Source organism: Accipiter gentilis, chromosome 16, assembly GCF_929443795.1.
Source record: "Accipiter gentilis chromosome 16, bAccGen1.1, whole genome shotgun sequence".
NCBI classification, from domain to species: domain Eukaryota; kingdom Metazoa; phylum Chordata; class Aves; order Accipitriformes; family Accipitridae; genus Astur; species Astur gentilis.
In genome coordinates, this window is record NC_064895.1 from 5,851,343 (window position 1) to 5,868,517 (window position 17,175).

General features: G+C 35.3%; 1 protein-coding gene across 1 annotated transcript in view; it reads left to right on the top strand.

Moving 5' to 3' along the window:
* CSMD1 (CUB and Sushi multiple domains 1) overlaps positions 1-17,175 on the top strand; it is a 1,244,565-nt gene that overhangs the window by 249,280 nt on the left and 978,110 nt on the right. The window lies entirely within an intron of this gene.

Below are 17,175 nucleotides of genomic sequence, written 5' to 3' on the forward strand. Positions count from 1 at the left end.
ACTCAAGAAAGTGAGAGATAGTAAGTGACAGCAACAAAAGAGTAGCATCCAAAGAAGTCCTGAAATATCACCAGTGTTCCTCTGAATCAAGATTTTTCTTTTCTTCCTGCATTGTTTGTTCCTCTGCAGTTCTCCCAAGGGTATACTGAGAAGTTAATTACTTGTAGACAGAGAGAGGAAGTTTATGGAACACAATATGGTCATTGCTGTTTAAAAACAAAAATATTCTTTCAAATATGGCCTTTTGTTTCCATTACTTAATATAGAAGTCTGAAGAGCCACCCTGGAAATCATTTAGGAGTACCTGCCCTGGAGTAGAATGTTCCCATGTTTAGCTTAATGAACAAGAAGCCTATTTAAAGATGTCAGTGCCATAACCCATAAAATCATTGGTGAGATTTGTAAGTTTTGATTTAAAACATCAATATGTGCTGGTTTATGATGACATACATAGAATACATCTATTGAGAAAGGATTTTATGGAAAATTTTAGTCTTCTGGTCTGTTGAGCCATAATTCTGTTACCAGCTGTAGACTTCAGGTGTGTTTCAGTGGGTTCATATACACCTTGAGATGAGTTGTAAATACCGTTGTAACTTTTGGACATGATTTTGGATTCTGACGCAGAATAAAAGACCAGGTTTCAATTCTGTGTTCTACTGTAAAGGTCTTTCACATCTGTTGGAAACTTTTTAAGGGATGATAGTATCATATCTACTAAATTTATATGATTAAATATTAAGTGTTTAGCTATGCTTAGTTTACTCTGCAACAGAGCAATATGGATTCATCTCACCTTAGTTTACTCTGCAACAGAGCAATATGGATTCATCTTACCTTAACTGTGCACATGTCATATAGGAGAAACTGCCCTCTGAAATTTCTTAACTCCACTGATTAAAGAGGAACCTCAGTGGCAAGATTTTATTATGTGTCTGATTTAAACAGCTAAAGTTAGGTGAGATGAATCTCACCAAAATGAACACTGAAGGAGAGAACAGTAGCTTGAAACATAAGTTTAATCTTCAAATCTACTGTTTGGGGCAGTGTGGGATCCCAAGACAGAGGTTTCTTGTTCTTTTAAAATTATTTAACAATATTAAAACTGCAGAAAAATATTTAAGCAGTTCCATGCACAAAACAATTTAGACAATATTTTAATTTTAAGTTCTCTGCACTTAGGTTATCCACCTCCAAAATTGACAAAATGCGGGTTTAATATCTTTAATATTTCTGTAATGGAGGACACAGAGCTACGTCTGGGTGAAGAGCAACTCAGCCAAATTTCTTGAACCTGTTAGAGGAAGGTGTAATTTTCTTCCCTATAAGTAGCAGTCATCCTTGCACTTGAGAGAGAGCTAAGTGTACAGGTGTTGCAATAAAGAAGAATGTTGCCAGATTCCTTTCTTAAGATTTCTGAAATAGGAACCAGCAGTACTACAAGGGTTCTATGTAGTGTATCATCCATCACTTCTTCTGAGTTCTGCAGAAGCCAAGACAGGTTCTGGCTTGAACTGAATTTTTTATTCCTAGATAAAAATAAAACTACTTGGAAAATTTGATTTGATTGCCTATTACCAGGATGAAAGAAGAAAAGGAAGAACACCTTTTTCTGATAGTTCAGTAGGTATACACTTATTGGATCAAAAGGTGATCTAAGAGGACAATAATGACTTTCTTTTTTATCTAGTTCCATTAGGAGCTTAAGTTTTGTGGCTTTTGTTCCAGTTTTAGTCGTTTTACAGCTAGCCTTAAAAAAGGCTGCATAAACCCATCTTTTTTACAAGTACCTTCTTCCACAAAGAAAAAAGATTATACAGATCTCTAAAGAATTTATGACACTAAAATTAGCTCTCAGCTCATGAGTTTAGGTTTCCAGTGTGGGAAGCAATGTTAGATCACTGCCTATTTGTAATCTTGCTCTTTCCCAAAATAAAACCTATGTGATTTATGCATTTATCTTGAGGTTTAGTAGGAGCTATGAGAGCTGACGTATGGGTTTGGACAGAGCTGTGTAGCAGCTTCCTTTTCTGCCATTTGAGCCAGAGAAGATGCTTCATCTGTGTGTGCTGGAATGTAGCCAAAGCCTTGCATCCCCCAGTAAACCTACCAGGAAAGTCTGATACTCCTTTACTTTCCACAAAGTGCCTCCACTTTGTCCAGTGCACTGGAAGGCACTGACTGCATGCGGATGAAAGTTTCTCACAAAGATGATGTCAGCACTAAAAGTGGTTTTCCATTTTGTCATACCCAGTAGTGATAATGAGCTTCTGGGTGATAGCAGTAAGGGGACCATTTTGCCGTGTACAAATCTTTTAGAAGAGGCATTGTCGTTGCCTAGAGCCAGACCTGAAAAAGAGATGACTATGTCCAGCTGGAGGGTTTTGTGGCTTGGCTTTCTTTTTGTTTGCCCTTCATGCTGCCAGTTTGCACTCAAGTGTGAGACTGTTTTAGAAGGTCATGGGAAAATTTTTACTTTCAAACCCCTTTTGAGCCAAAGCAAAATACGCCTCCACTATAAAATGTCTTCCTACTTCAGCTGTAGAACTTCAGAAAATGGGTAATTTTCTCAAGAAATACTCAGTCATACTGTTAATTTTATTCTTTATGGAAATTGTATTCTTCATTAATCACTGTCCAGATTTCCCAGTGATGATAATGGGGCTGCCCAATTTTTAAGAAGCCGGTGTGGTGCTGCCTGCACCGAGATTTACTAATAGCAAGCTGTATCAAGGAGGATGTTATTCCTCCTGCTGCTAGTATCTGTCAACTGACTGCTTTGCAAATGGTTGTAGTCTGCAGTGCTGATCTAGAATCAATGAATAGAGATGGAGAAGTGTTTTTGTTTTGATGATGAGTGCAAAGAAGAAAGGAAATCCACCATAGACAATACAGCATTGATTCAGGCATAGTGTTCATTGCATTTAATTTCTAATTGTTATGACTCATTTTGTATATTAGACTGAGTTGATGAATGCGCTTTAGAATCAGTTAATGAGTAATGAATATGGTATTTAGTAACACTGTTCGCTATATAGCTGGCAGAAATGTCACAGTTCTGTTACAGTAATCAGAATTCATTCGTGACATGGGTAATCTCATCTAGTGTCAAAATTCTTTGGGACAAACACTTTGTACACAGAGCTAAAGTATCTGGCTTTCTCGTATAACTCCGCAGGATCAATTTTTGAGAGAAGCAAAGTAGCTAGCTGCCTAGAGTGGCAGGTCTCCCAGGCACTACTGTTCGTACTTACCTTAAGCCTCCAAGATTAGGTGAGCTTTCCAGTTGCAGAATTCCAGTTTTCGGGTATTGTGTGTTGAATCAAGAGTTTGACAGCTCTACACATTCACAGAGGGAATTATGCCTGTAACAAATAACCAGGTAACTACGTGTTGTTAGGTAGAGTGTTTTTTCTCTGAATTCCAGCCGCACCTATTTTTTATTTAGGTGACTAGATACTTCTTAGGAATCTTATTTCAGAATAAAAAAAATGCCTTTTTCTAGGTAAGCTTGTGAAAGTAATGGAAGGAATGTGTCAATTCATGTAAGTCTCCCGTGAATGTTGGTACCATTATACGTTTCTCTGCTTAGAGAGGCTGCTGGTGATGGAAGAGATAAAATAACACCTTTCAGGACGACCTTGTGTTATGGTTATGATATTTTGAAGTTATGAAAAAAATCAGGTTTTGAAATTCACCTCTATTTCCAGAACATGATCTAACTTAGTCAAAAGAATAGTCCACGAATGTGTTCGTTGTGAAGAGAGAATTCTCCAGCTAGACAAAATGTAGATTTACAACCAAACCTTTTTCGGTTTAGTCTGTGGCAATGAATGCTGCTTGTTTCTAATAGGTGGCCAGCCTAGCTTAATTTGTGACTTCTTGTTTTTGAACTGTGTCAATGATGACACCTGTCTACAGTGGTAGAAGTAAAAAGATTCATGGAAGTCTTTAAATTACTTTAGGGATAGGTTACCATGTTTTATTGGACATAATAACTTTAAAGTAATAAGCTTAATTTTTTAAAAAAAAAGTATTTATTTAAAGACAGTGTGTAGTTGAGCAGCTGTCCATGGAAATTCTTTTACTTTCTAAAGTAGCCTATGTGATGTACAAGTGACTGGAAAAACAGTAGTCTTATACATAATATTTTAATAAAGAATATACTTCAGGCTTAGCTATTCTGTTCTAGTTTAAACTAACAAAAGATCTATAGTTCACGTTTTCATTGGGTTTTTTCCCCTTTCTCTTGGTAATTTAATAGTCCTTAAATGTGAGCATAAAGGTGCTTTAATCCAAACATAACGTTACATTACACCATTAAGGTGACCTGGTAAAAGTGACAATCTGATCATACATGTTCTAAAGAAGTATAGCTGTACACATAAGAAGCTGTAATAATTATAAGAGCCTACAACAAAAGTCATTATGCCATCTTTTATCACAGTAACAAGAACAGAAACTCAGTAGTGCTCAGTGTTTAATTAATTTGTTATGTACAAGTTAAAAATAAGGATATTAATACAATGATGATCATAAAAATCATATTAACATTCAGGCTCCTGCAGAGACTCCATTAACCTTGCCTCAGAGCTGTAAAAGCATATGCCAAGTTCTCATTCCTCCTAGAGAAGGGAACAGATTAGTTTTACTCTTGAACTAAGCACACCATTGCTTATGTGAAAAAAAACAAGACATAGCTACAGAGTTTCATTTGGTGGTACAATTAGGCACTCTGTAGTAGATGGACCTCTAGAATACCATGGATATTGTAAGCTGCAATTTCAGTAAGTGAATCTTAACTGCATGTTGCAATGGTTCTGAAGATGCTTTCAGGGAACAGATGGAAGAAGCCACGGAAGAAGCCATTGTGAAAGGCTTTGAGTTACGTGTGGAAACAGAAAACTTCAGCTTAAGAGTTTGTTCTTTAATAGAGGGTAAGAGTGAAGCTGGGTAAATAAACTAATAAGCCCAGACTTAACTATGGACCCAAGCTATCAAGAAAAGAAATACTTCTCTTCTTTAGCCTGCAGAATTACAACTGGGATGAACTACAGCTGCCTTGGCAACCATATGTAAAGTATGGCTTGGAATTAAAACTAAACCTGGGCTAGATTTTGGGTATTACTTGATGCTTCTCTTTTTAATGTTTGGTTTCCTTATAAGCTTTGTAACATCATAATTTCACAGAAAATGCTGTCCTGTCAAATAGTTCTTGAATTACCTGCTTCCTCTTAAAGATAATGTAGCCGTATGTGCTTTGGGGAATTTCAAACAATCTACCATTTTAGAACTGAATTAATAATTCACCTATGGAAGCCTTTTGCTTATTTTTTTCATAAAATCACCTCTTAAACAAACCAAACAAAAAACATTCTTTTTGCTACTTCTAGTGTAAACCAAATGAAATAGTACATTTTACCAACTTTTTCCTCAGTAGCCATGACTGTTTCTCTTATATTGCTTGTAATTTCAAGCTATTATTAGTTTAATCAAGAGTTAAATGGGAAACATGAGTTTATCGTATGCAAGATGGTTTTGTAACAGGAATCTAGAATGTAGCATTTTCTTCTGAACATATTTTATAAAATGCATAGTTTTGTGTGATTATGGATCTTCACACATTGAATAACTTCTTAATTTCTGAAAAAAACAAGCACGCTATGTGTGCAGATTTTTTCCTGAAATATTTTCCAAAAGGTATAGTTTGATAAAAGGTACATTTAAAAATAACTTTAAAATGTATATTAACTTAGGAGGGAGAAGAAACACTGGTGTGCTGTGTTTGTTTGAAAGAAGTTCCCTACAGTAGATTGTTCTCTGTTCAAAAAATTTTCAAGAGAAGACTAAACACTGCACTGCTCACCCTACCATTATGTCTGTCTCATTTCAGCTGCTAAAACATATCTCCACAAAGGCTAGAAATGCAAAAATCATTCTTTAACACATACCACACCTGCTGAAACATCAGCCACATGACATGACCTTTCTTCTAGTCTTCTGAATAGTTTTTGTCACCTATCCTCAATGAGACTTCTGCTTTTCAGAATAAGCTTTAAATATCACAACTTGTCACAACAAATGACAAATAATTTGCCTTCCTGCTGACAGTTATAGGAAGCATGAGATTCTAGACAGCTGGATGATGGGGTGAGAGCAAAGGATTAAATAGTTTTCCATCTCCTACCAGCAACCAGTTGCCTCTAGTGAAAGGCACTCCTTCCTTACTCTAAGGCACACACTTCCCACTTTATTTGAGGTTCTCAATGCTTACCCATCTTTCTAACCTCATGAAATGTTGACTGATGTTGATTAGGACACGTTAAAGCAGAAGCAGGGATGGGCATGAGTACCAAGCTAAAAAGCTTACACTGCTTGCAAGTGTTTTCGAACTCTCCCCTTTTACATATTGGGTACTTAAATGGGTCCAGAGCTAGAAATAATTAATCAGCTTCTTAGGTTACACTGTATATTCCTAGGTCTAAGCTTTTGTTCAGAAAATGTTGTCACTTTATCTGCCAACTTCATAGAGCCAAAGAGATGTTTTGGTTTGTGCTGGTTTCTCGGGGTCAGCCAGTAATCTCACAGCAATCTTCTGCATGCAGGTGCTGGTCCTTTTTACCTTCCTCTGCATCATATGCCAGCCCTCATACAGCCCTGCCTGAGCCGAGTGCTGACTCTGAAATTCCCAGATTTGCACACAAGGCATTCTTTTTGCCATTTCTGAACTGGGTAATAATACTTATGTCTCGCCATCCCTACATATGATCATTTCATCCTCCTATTCGAAACGCACAAGCATTTCTGTTCAGGCCAATCTTGTGTTTGACTGAAACTATGTAAACAATTACGTATTACTGTGAATCCTCTCTCTCAGTTTTAGTTTAGATCATTTCATGGAGCTGAATAGACTGGATGTTACACAGTCATAGTTTATTTATCAGCAGTACCAAAATGTATCTGGCTGCTAGACCATGTTAGTAGCTGCAGTCTAGCTTGTCACCCTGGCTGTGAGTGTGGAGTTCATGAGCAAAGACTACCCAAAAATCCTGGTAGTGGTTTTGCTTATGTTGTCATTTGTAATCACAGATGGATTTACCTTCTTGCTTATCTGAGCAAGCCAATGTATTTATAATTCAGTTTTCTGCCCAGCACCCTCTTCCTTGCAGTTCTTGGTGGTGAAAGCTCCAGATGCAGTTAGGGTTCTTCAGGAATGCTTCCTGTGGGGCATTTATTCTTCTTCTGCAGAACGCTGAAAATCACTACATGAACGGGGAGAAATTTAGAAACTATTAGCTTGCTTTTGCCAACCAGCCTGGGATTCACATTGTAAATTGAGAGTCCGCTAAATCCACTCAGGTAATGAGGCTGATCAGAGCATTCCACTGTCTTCTGTTTAACATCTTTTCCCATGCAGTCCATGTTTTTGGCTTGTCTCATTTGCAACACACAAGATTAGGGAGTGTGAACATTTGCTGAAAGAGATCTATGCATGCCTCCTTACCAATTTTGGAACTGTGGCTCCCGTCAGATTAAGATTACTTGACCATAATTTACCCCAAGAACTTTCAGATGGAGAACACTCAATTTACTGAGTCAAAGAAATATGCAGTCAGGGAAGAACTTCAGGGTTTTTTTAATTTATATACATGAATGAAGTGGTGATGTACGTGCCAGATTTCAGCAAAAGTAGATTAAACTCATCTATTATATTGTTTTACCTAAATAGTCTTGACAGGATTTATGATTTTATTGCAAAAGATTCTGAACAATCAGGTGCTGGGAAGGATAGTCTTGAAATAGAAAAAAATAGGAAAAAAAGACACATTTCACCTTCTCATAAAGGTGTTTAAAGTTTCTGAAAATACTCTAGGCAGTTCTGGGAATAAAGTGCGGGTTTTTAGAACAGCAAATACTTTGGCCATTTTGGTGCTTTCAAGGATGCTAAGCTGGATCCATAAAGCTCTGAAGACACACCCGAATGTGTGTTAGCATTACAGTTTATGTTGTGCATATGGACGAAATACCTGTGGCACGCCGGAGACTTTGCAGAACAGGGCTTCTCTATGGAGGCCTTCCAGAGGACGAGAGGGGACACGAGTGAGCCCAGGTGAGAGCTGGCAGAGGAGACCCTTTGGGAAGGTCTGGCTTGGCCATGGGTGCTGGGGAAGCCCTGTACAAGGTCCACTAAAGCACCCGAGTTGTGGAGTCGAGGAAACCAGGGCAGATGAGGTCCCTGTCCCATTTCAGTGTTCCCTCTCGGCCATCAGCCTAATGAAATTGCAGGTGGTGCTTCAATCTCTCTCATCACCAGCATGTCCTAATCAACAGCCACTGCCATCCATTGGGAGGGAGAGAGCAGTTTCAGATTTATGCATTTTAATGTTGAAAAGTTGTCATTTGTGACAATAATTCTTTTCTGTGCGTTGCTTAGGTCACTAATTTACACGATCAGGCTGATAATTGTCAAAACTTATAAATTGATTGTGGTGATTCATTATCCAATATTTTATGGAATAGAAAAAGTCTGCAAACACTATGTGCATGCAGCAGGTTCTCTGTGAAGAAACAAATTTCATTTATGAGTGTTAAAACTTAGCAATGTTAAAATTTAGCAGCATTTCGTGTTCCTAAAAATAAGAGTGTGTGAACTAGCTGCAGTCTTTTCAGTGCTGTAATTGCACTTTTTTTTCTATTTATATGTAAAAAAAAAGACCAAAAATTTTTTTGTCGGTAGTACTATTTTTAGAAATATGACTGGCTTCCTTAAGCTTATTTATTAATTTTGTGCTCGCTAATAGTTAACAGGATTTGGAAGTTGAAAACAATATTTCTTTTTCCACTGCTGAATTTTCTAATGGACATTAGAATTGGGTCCTTTTTTTTGTTTCTTTCATTGTTTATGCATTTGATGACAGCAGAGCACTGGGAATGGCCTTCTTAGTTTACTCCTTGCAGCAGAGCTGGCTGGCTAAAAACAAAACAGGGAGCCATGTATCACTACTACTGAAGTTACGGGATGTTTTCCATTAATTTCTGAGGAAACAAAATAGATACACTCTAATTTCTCTTAAGCATTATATACTTTTTTAATTTTTTTTTTTTTCAGTAAGCGTTACATTTATTATGGAGAAAAGGAACAGAAGTAATCCTCAGTATTGAAGATGAGTAAATTGTAGGGGGATCCTGAGAAATTATTTTTTATAGATGACTTCAAAAAGCATTTAAAATGTGTGAACTGTTCCTTAAAAGTATCTTTGTGAAAAGTGAAAAACAATTCCAAGGAATGGTTTTATAGCTTTTAGAGAAAGGAGTGAAAACTAAAGGCAAGGCAATATAAAATAATAGAAAGATGGAAATTTTCAGTGACTACGTCTCTCCCAACTGAAACAATTCCTTTTCTTTGAAATACCCTATTAAACAGTTTTAGTCAGTGATGGTACCTCTTGATCACAGCTTAATCAACTAAATCAGCTGTCAAATGTGAAATGTGGCTCTGAAGTGACATCTTTTAACAGCCTTTGTCATGGATAGGATATTTATTTTTAGGATGGAGACCCTTTTTGTTCCTTTTGTTATTAGCGATGAAAAGAGCTGGATTTTACTATTATTGTGCATTATTAATGGCATCATTTGCTAAATTCTGTGGAAAAGAAATGAACTTGCAAAGATGATTGTATCAGTAGTAGTGTTACTGGGCAAATCATAAAAAAACCCAGTTAGTTCTGCATGCATTGAAATTTCAGATGTATATCTGTTCATTGTGTGACTTGAGAAATGAATTCTGAAAATATTTCCTGCATATTCCTGTTTGCAGACATCATATTCTATGCTATCAAAAACTACTGGGAAAATCTGAATGCTTTAATGTTATCTGTCAAGGTCTTAGGAAACTTGAACCATCTGTCATAACCAGATTAATGTGAAATTCAGCAGCAGATTCAAGCATAGGTACAGAGTCATGTGTATTGAATGAATTTCTTATAAGCACTGGTCCCACAGGAAAACACATGAGCAGTTAAAGAAGAAATAATTGAAAAGGCAGGTAATTTTCTGGATGGAACAATGTATATGAGATGCTCAGGTTAACAGACAAAAGTCATTAGAAGTTAAAGCAGAGAAACAGATGACTGACCCCGACTGAACTCAAATGACATTTCTCACCTAGACAAGTCTTACATGCCTCTGTTGGTAGGGCAAAGATGAGATTCTGGGGATTTAGGGCTATCCTGGGCTTCTCATAGACATGCAGTCAGGGATAGCTTATGACCACTAATTTCAGTTCTTGGCCCCTAAACCCTCAGTAGCCCCATGGTTTTTTTTCAAGCTAAGGACCTTGTAGAGCATTGTACAGTGTTAGTGCCTCCTACAGCCAGAAACACAGGTGGAACATCCATCTATTTTCTTTTATATTTGGAACCTCTGGTATCTAAGGAGCTATATGCAGACGAAGCAGTAGAATTTATAATGGGTTTGCCATAATCTCTTCTTTTTAGTAGCCTGTACCACTGGAGTTTATGGCAAAATCTGCTTCTTAGTTGGGGCAGTCATCTTTCAAAATTTCTAGCTTTGTGTCAAATTTAACTGCAATGAGCCAGTATTTTCAGAAGGTATTAAGAAGGGAGCAGTTTTCTAAACCTCTCTTTCATGGAAAACTAGTCAAAAATCAATGTATTTAAATTTTGCACATTTGTACTTGGAGAAAGACCCTAGGTATGTTAATATGTCTAAGGACAACAACCAGAATTGAACAGTAACTCTAAGTGTGACTTTATAACTGATGTGTAGAGCATTTACTTTTCCTAATATTGTGATTTATATGTAAAGTCTCATTTCAACCATGCGTCATTCTTCTTCACCTCCACTCTTTAATAGAACATGTTTCATGTTGAACTTCTTTACCTTTTGGGGACAATTCTTGACAAACAAAAACCTAAAACATTTCTAACTGCTCATAGAATGGAAATGATCATTCCTGTTCCCCTGTTATTTTGTTGGATTGGGGCAGCCTTGTGTTGATCCATCAATATAAAACTTTTAAAAATTGATTTCAGAATTAGTCTCAAAAATACCTTTGATACAAGTTAGTGGGTGGTACTCATCAGTCCTTTCTCATTAAGTCCTGTGGACAAGCAACATCCAGTTTATGTTACCTTTCTCTGATGCTTGCCAAGCTTGAAACATGCAAACATTTGGATAATATTCCATTCACTTTGCTCTGATGTTTCTTCAGATAGCTGAAGGTCTGCTTAAATAAGTTCTTGAATCCTGTCTTTAGAAAATACATTATTTGGTTTATCAATTTTACTTCTATAATTACTTACAAGGGACCGATATTTCAGATATGTAATCTTGCTTCATATACAGTGTAAATTGCAATTATACCCATAAAATACAATTGAGGTACAAATTTTGGGAGGTATCTTTGTTTCCATGAAACGTCACATCAGACTGCTCCTCAACCACTGCACTGTGATCCCTATGGATCTTTCAGAACTCATTTATGGTTGGGGCATATGACATTAAGAAGTATGGTGTGCTCTGAAAAATGTAAAATCCCTCAGTTGACTTACTTTTCAAATGCAACCATCTTCTTCTAAAACCACTCAAAAAACCCCAAAAGGCAAAAAAAGGCAAAAAAAAAAAGGCAAAAAAAGAAATTACATGGGGTTATCATTGTCATAAATGATACTTATTTTATCACAAGTACCAGAAGGGGCTAAAGTAAAGAACCCTCTTTGGGTTACTGTACAGGGAAAATTTATCAGCCTTACATGAGTAAATGCACACAGACTGAACAAAAAATGAAAGCCATTACTGTGGAATGAAAATTATTTTCATGTACGGTATTAAGAAATAGTTTAAAAACTGAGAAGAATTAAATACATAGGTGTTTCATTCTTTTAATACTTCCCTTGGTATATATTAGTCATGTATTATTTGAATGTCGTTTTACCTTAAGAAATTGCAAAGAAGTAATTAATATCTCTATTAAAGAAATTAATAGCTGTTGCATGAGAATTCTTCTGAAGCAGTCCCTAATTTTACCTAGGTGTTTCAACTGGGGCATGAAGAGACTGCTATTTATAACCGTATCTCCTAAACTGTTTCTTAAGGCAGTCTTAAGGTATCTCCTTAACTGTTTTTAACCTAGTTAAAAATCATTTCTTAACTGGAAATACATAAGAACAAAATACACAGGCTTTATGGATTGGATTATTTTCTAACACGATTTCAGCACTTCAGGCCTGATTCTAAGGTCAAAGCGAATTATTTTGGTTGAAATGACAGATTCAATATGCATATTTTTGGGTTGTCCCATGCTGGTTAATTCAATAGCTGAGCTGTTAATGAAGAACAGCTTTGAATAGAAATAATGTAATAGGAGATTAAATTATGTATAACTCTTGCATTTTTCCTCGTCCAATTTAGAAGCAAGAATTAAATTCAGGCTTAATTAAAGAATCAAGTTAGCTTCAAAACCAAAGAGTTATTGTGGATTTAGCCATACAAATCTAATAAGCACCACTTCAACCTATTCATTTAAGAGAAAACTCCTTGTTTGTTGTTGTTATGGATTTGATTATTGAAAATATGGGGAGAGAGAATACAAGGAGAAATAGTCAAACACTATTAAACTTATCTCATTTCCATGATTATGGTGATGTATACTTTGAAAACCATGTGTCTTACGTATAGGATTTTTTTTTAATACATGTATCTCAATATCCTTAACAATGCTTGTTAGGCATTACTACCTCCATTCTACAGATGAAGAATATTATTGTAAACTGTTATCAGAATGACATACACATTCAATGATTTCAGTTTACTACTCCTGCTCTCTAAATTGAGTATTGTTTGTGTTGTACAACACATAAAGTATACCTAACGGTGTATCTTTAAACTACTGTGTTTTGATGTTTTGTTTATGCTCTCCCTTAATTACATCCAATGAAAAATCACTGTATAGATAAACAGCAGCACATAATAGAGAGTAAATTATGGAGTACTAAATGTGCCTTGCTGTTGATTGATACAATTAGACAGAATTACTACATATATTCAAATCAAAGGAAAATAAGGCTTTAAAAAAATCAATATTTTTGACTGAGTATGGACAAATTCTCTTAACAATACATGCTTATTGATTTAATGTGGAGGAATTTCATCTACAACAATATGCAATCCAAGAATAAGGAACCAGATTTTGGATTTTTTTGGAACCAGTGTGCTATTTCTGTTTTTGTAGACACTGAAGACTCTTGCTTTTTGGATGTAAAATGAATAGGTATTTATTGAAATATGTCTTTCAAAAAAGCTGTGTTCTTTACCTGAGTTGTTAAAATAACTTGTCTTAAAAAAGCTGACTGTCCTTTGAAAGAAAGTATTTCTTGGAGAGTAAGATTGGAAAGGTGGATGTAAAAGGAAAACATCAGTGAAATATCTAAACTTTCCCAAGACTGTTGCAGTTCCAAAAGTCTAATCAACTAAATGAAAATAGCACAAAAAGAAAAAAGTAACTCACAAATCTTACATGTTTGGGTAATGCTTATCCTAACTATTTCCTGTGCATATAAAATCGGGTGTCAAGGTTATTGTTGTCAACTTATTTTCTCGCAATTTCAAGGACTGGTGAATGCATGAGAAGTACAAAATGATGTAGCTAATTAATTTTAACCACTAAATTATGTTCCTCTCATTTCCAGTCATAGAACGCTTGAATCACTCAATCAACTGTTATTGTACTTATGTTGATTTTTTTTCTTCACAATTTATTTTAGAGATGTAAGAACAACCTGACCTGCATATTCCCATTTCTCATTTTACAGAACATTTGTATTTTCATGTCTATTTCCAACATTTTTTCTAATAGAGCTACACTTGTAATAAACTGAAAATTTCAGTTTAAACTGAAAAAAAGTGGTTTGCATGTATTTACTAAAGTATTATAAATGGTGGGATTCATCCAAGTTCAGATTTCACACAGGTTCTTCTGCATAGTCATTGTTGGCAAAAATGGGTAAGACCACTTAAAATTGCAAAAATGTTGCATCTGATCAAAACAGGTTTCCATAGGAGACTATAAAAGATATCAGTGTACTCAAATGACGATCCCTGTTTCTTACCAAGTACAGAATATATTGTGGACTGAGATTAGCACATAACCAAATATGACATTGATATTTTTACTCCTAAAAGACTGATTATTGGCATAACATAATTGTCTCTTTGTTCATGGCTTCTATAATTGCTCTCTCAGTCCTTCAGATTTGCCATGCATTTTATGTTAATCCCAGAAGCTTAGAAAATAAAATGAATGCATGGAAATTGGTGTTTTGTGAGAGGAGATTAGCATATTACAAATATTTAGGCTATGACGAAGTAGTAGATTATGATTGTGGTGTAAGAATAAAATCTCTTTCATCAGTTACTTGTAGTTCAGAAATGTGTTTGGCCACATCCTGACTTCAAGAGTTTTGCAAGCAATATAATTGACTTTTTCAATTAAAATAAAATTTTTCCATGCCCTTAGTGAAGTAGGAACCAGAAAAGAGATTACAGGTACTGCAGATGAGATATTTTAATACAGTGGTAGCAACATATTTGATTCCCTGGATTAGAACAAACACTGTTAAATAGGCTCTTTAGAGGTCTGGTTGATGAGTAGACCATGCAACAATTTATTGTAAGACACAATTGTGGAAAGATCCTAAAATAAATTCTTAACATGCAATTTAATTTTAAAAATAAGAATAAAAATTAAAATATGCAGGTATCAACAGAATATAATTTTAAAAAGTAACTTAAAAGTTGCCTGGAAGATTAAGACTGCTGGTCCACTCTTTGTATTTAAATAGTTCCCATATTTGTCAGAAGAACATTCTGTAAAAGGCATTGTCATACAGAATGAAATATCATTAAATGTTATCTTCCCTGAATATATATGGTACTGAATATGACACTTTCTACTTAGTAACACAGGAGAAAAGATTCAAGACAGGAGAAAGGTTCACCTAATCAGCTTGGTCTTTAAGAATCTCTATGAGAAAGAGTAAACATTGGAAAATGGTGCTTGAAATGAAATCACTTAAAAATGCAAAATTAAGTTGTGATTTTCAAGCAAAGGGATTTATTCTCAAAAAGCTGAAATACAGCTTCAGTGATTTTTGAATGAAAATTTAAGAATTAAAAAATGTATTTTCAAAAAAAAATTATCAAAATGCTTTTCCATATATTTAAAAAAGCTAGTGAAAGTAAAAAGCTGATCTGCCAGTTTGTCCACAAAACCAAAAAATCAATTATTCAGTCACCTCTTCCAAAAATACATAATACTAAACATTAGAATAATGGGTATATTCCTCAGTGCTGACATATGAGTTCATCTCACTTGCTCTCATGGGTAGTGTATGAACTTCAGTCTGTAACTTCAAAGAAATCATGCCATTTTATCAGGGGACAGGAAAGAAACAAAAATCTCTAAAATGTAAATGTAAGAAAGCTGTAATCAAAAGGATATAAATAGTGAAATTGAATAGACTGAAAAGTCCTGCATTCTCAGGCCAATATCTGGTAACGTGAGTTAGAAAACTGCCAGAAAATTGTCATCAGTAAAGACACTAACGTTGATCCTTAGAATTACAGAACAGTATATCCTACCACCATATTAGGAAACCAATTAAGAGTGTAATTTATACATACCATCTAAAGGCAATTATCCTTCTGGCCTTTTTTAATTCCTCAGGAAACTAATAAGAAGGTAGAAAAAGGTAATGTGAGATACTCCATTTACTTTAGAGTTACCAGAACAAGAGCTTAGGAAGGAAAATGAACCATCGTGGAGTATAAAAGTCTTGTCAAGATTCTAAATTTGGTTCTTATCATAAAATATTCTTAAAAAATGTCTGGTCACTGGAATACTTTTCTCATCTCGCAGTTCTTCTATATATAAGCTATTTTGAGATACTCACTTCAAAGTGTGGGATGTAATTTTTTTTTTTTCATTGTAACTTGACATCTCAGCTAGTACATAATTCCTTGCTTTACACTAACTTTCCTCCTCCACCATCTCCTGAATTTTTATTTTCTTCTTTTCTTCTTGGCACTTTGTCTCATATTCTGATAGCCTCTGTCAGCCTTAATCACAAACTTAACTTTCTTCTCATCCATTTTCTATTTCCCTCTCCCTCAAGAGGGATGAGAGGAACTTGTGTATATGTTGTCTCAGCAGTTCATTTTCTGCTTTTACCTACGTACAGACTAAGGAGCAGCCATTTCCACACATTACAGATCTTTCTTTTTTTCCATTCATGTCGCCCTAAATGCCCTAAGTTCAGGGAAGTTCAGTTACTTTTAGGTGGTTTAGGTACATCAGTCCAATTCTTACCATGAAGTCTGTATATGTGGCCGTTCTGTCGGAATTGGGTCTCTAAAGGCATGACTTGCACTTTGAAGATTAGATTTTTTCCCTCCCACAAGGGTTTGTATTAACATTTGCTTTCAGGAAGCATTTTACCATGTTATACAGGAGTAAAATCTCTGCCTATCTGCTAGACTATCTGCAATAGGCCACAAAATTATAGAATTTCCCTTACATACATGCATATTGTGGGTAAAACACAGAGAGCTGCTATACACAGCTGTTTCCAGAGTGTGGCCATGGGGATTTCTCTTTTTTAATATGTTATTATATAGACACTTAATATAAGAGGTTGCTGCTGATAGTCAACTGAATTGTTAGTAGTTTCTAGGTGCTAACAAACAGTTTTCAAAGCTATGTAACACATTTTTATTTTGAGCTTTTAGATGCTCTTCCAAACAGATGGACACTGTTTTTGGTTTTGGTTTTGTTTTTTTTTTTCCCTCCAATTAAAATCTGATTATAAAGAAGCATGGTAACTTAGGAGAAATCTTCACACATGAAAAAAGGTCTGTGTTCCAAGAAATAGGCAAGTTACCAATCTAAATTGCCTACCAGTAATCTCCATTTAGACTAATGCATTTAATGATTAACAAGAAGAATTGTATAATGAATTGGTGAAATTAAAATCAAATCTTCTTGTGCTGTTTTTTGTTTTGTTTTTTTTTTTAAGAAGAAAAAAACCTTCAAAAACTCTCTTAAGCCTCTTGTAGGTGAACAATAATATGGACATATAAAAAATCATGTAAGTATTT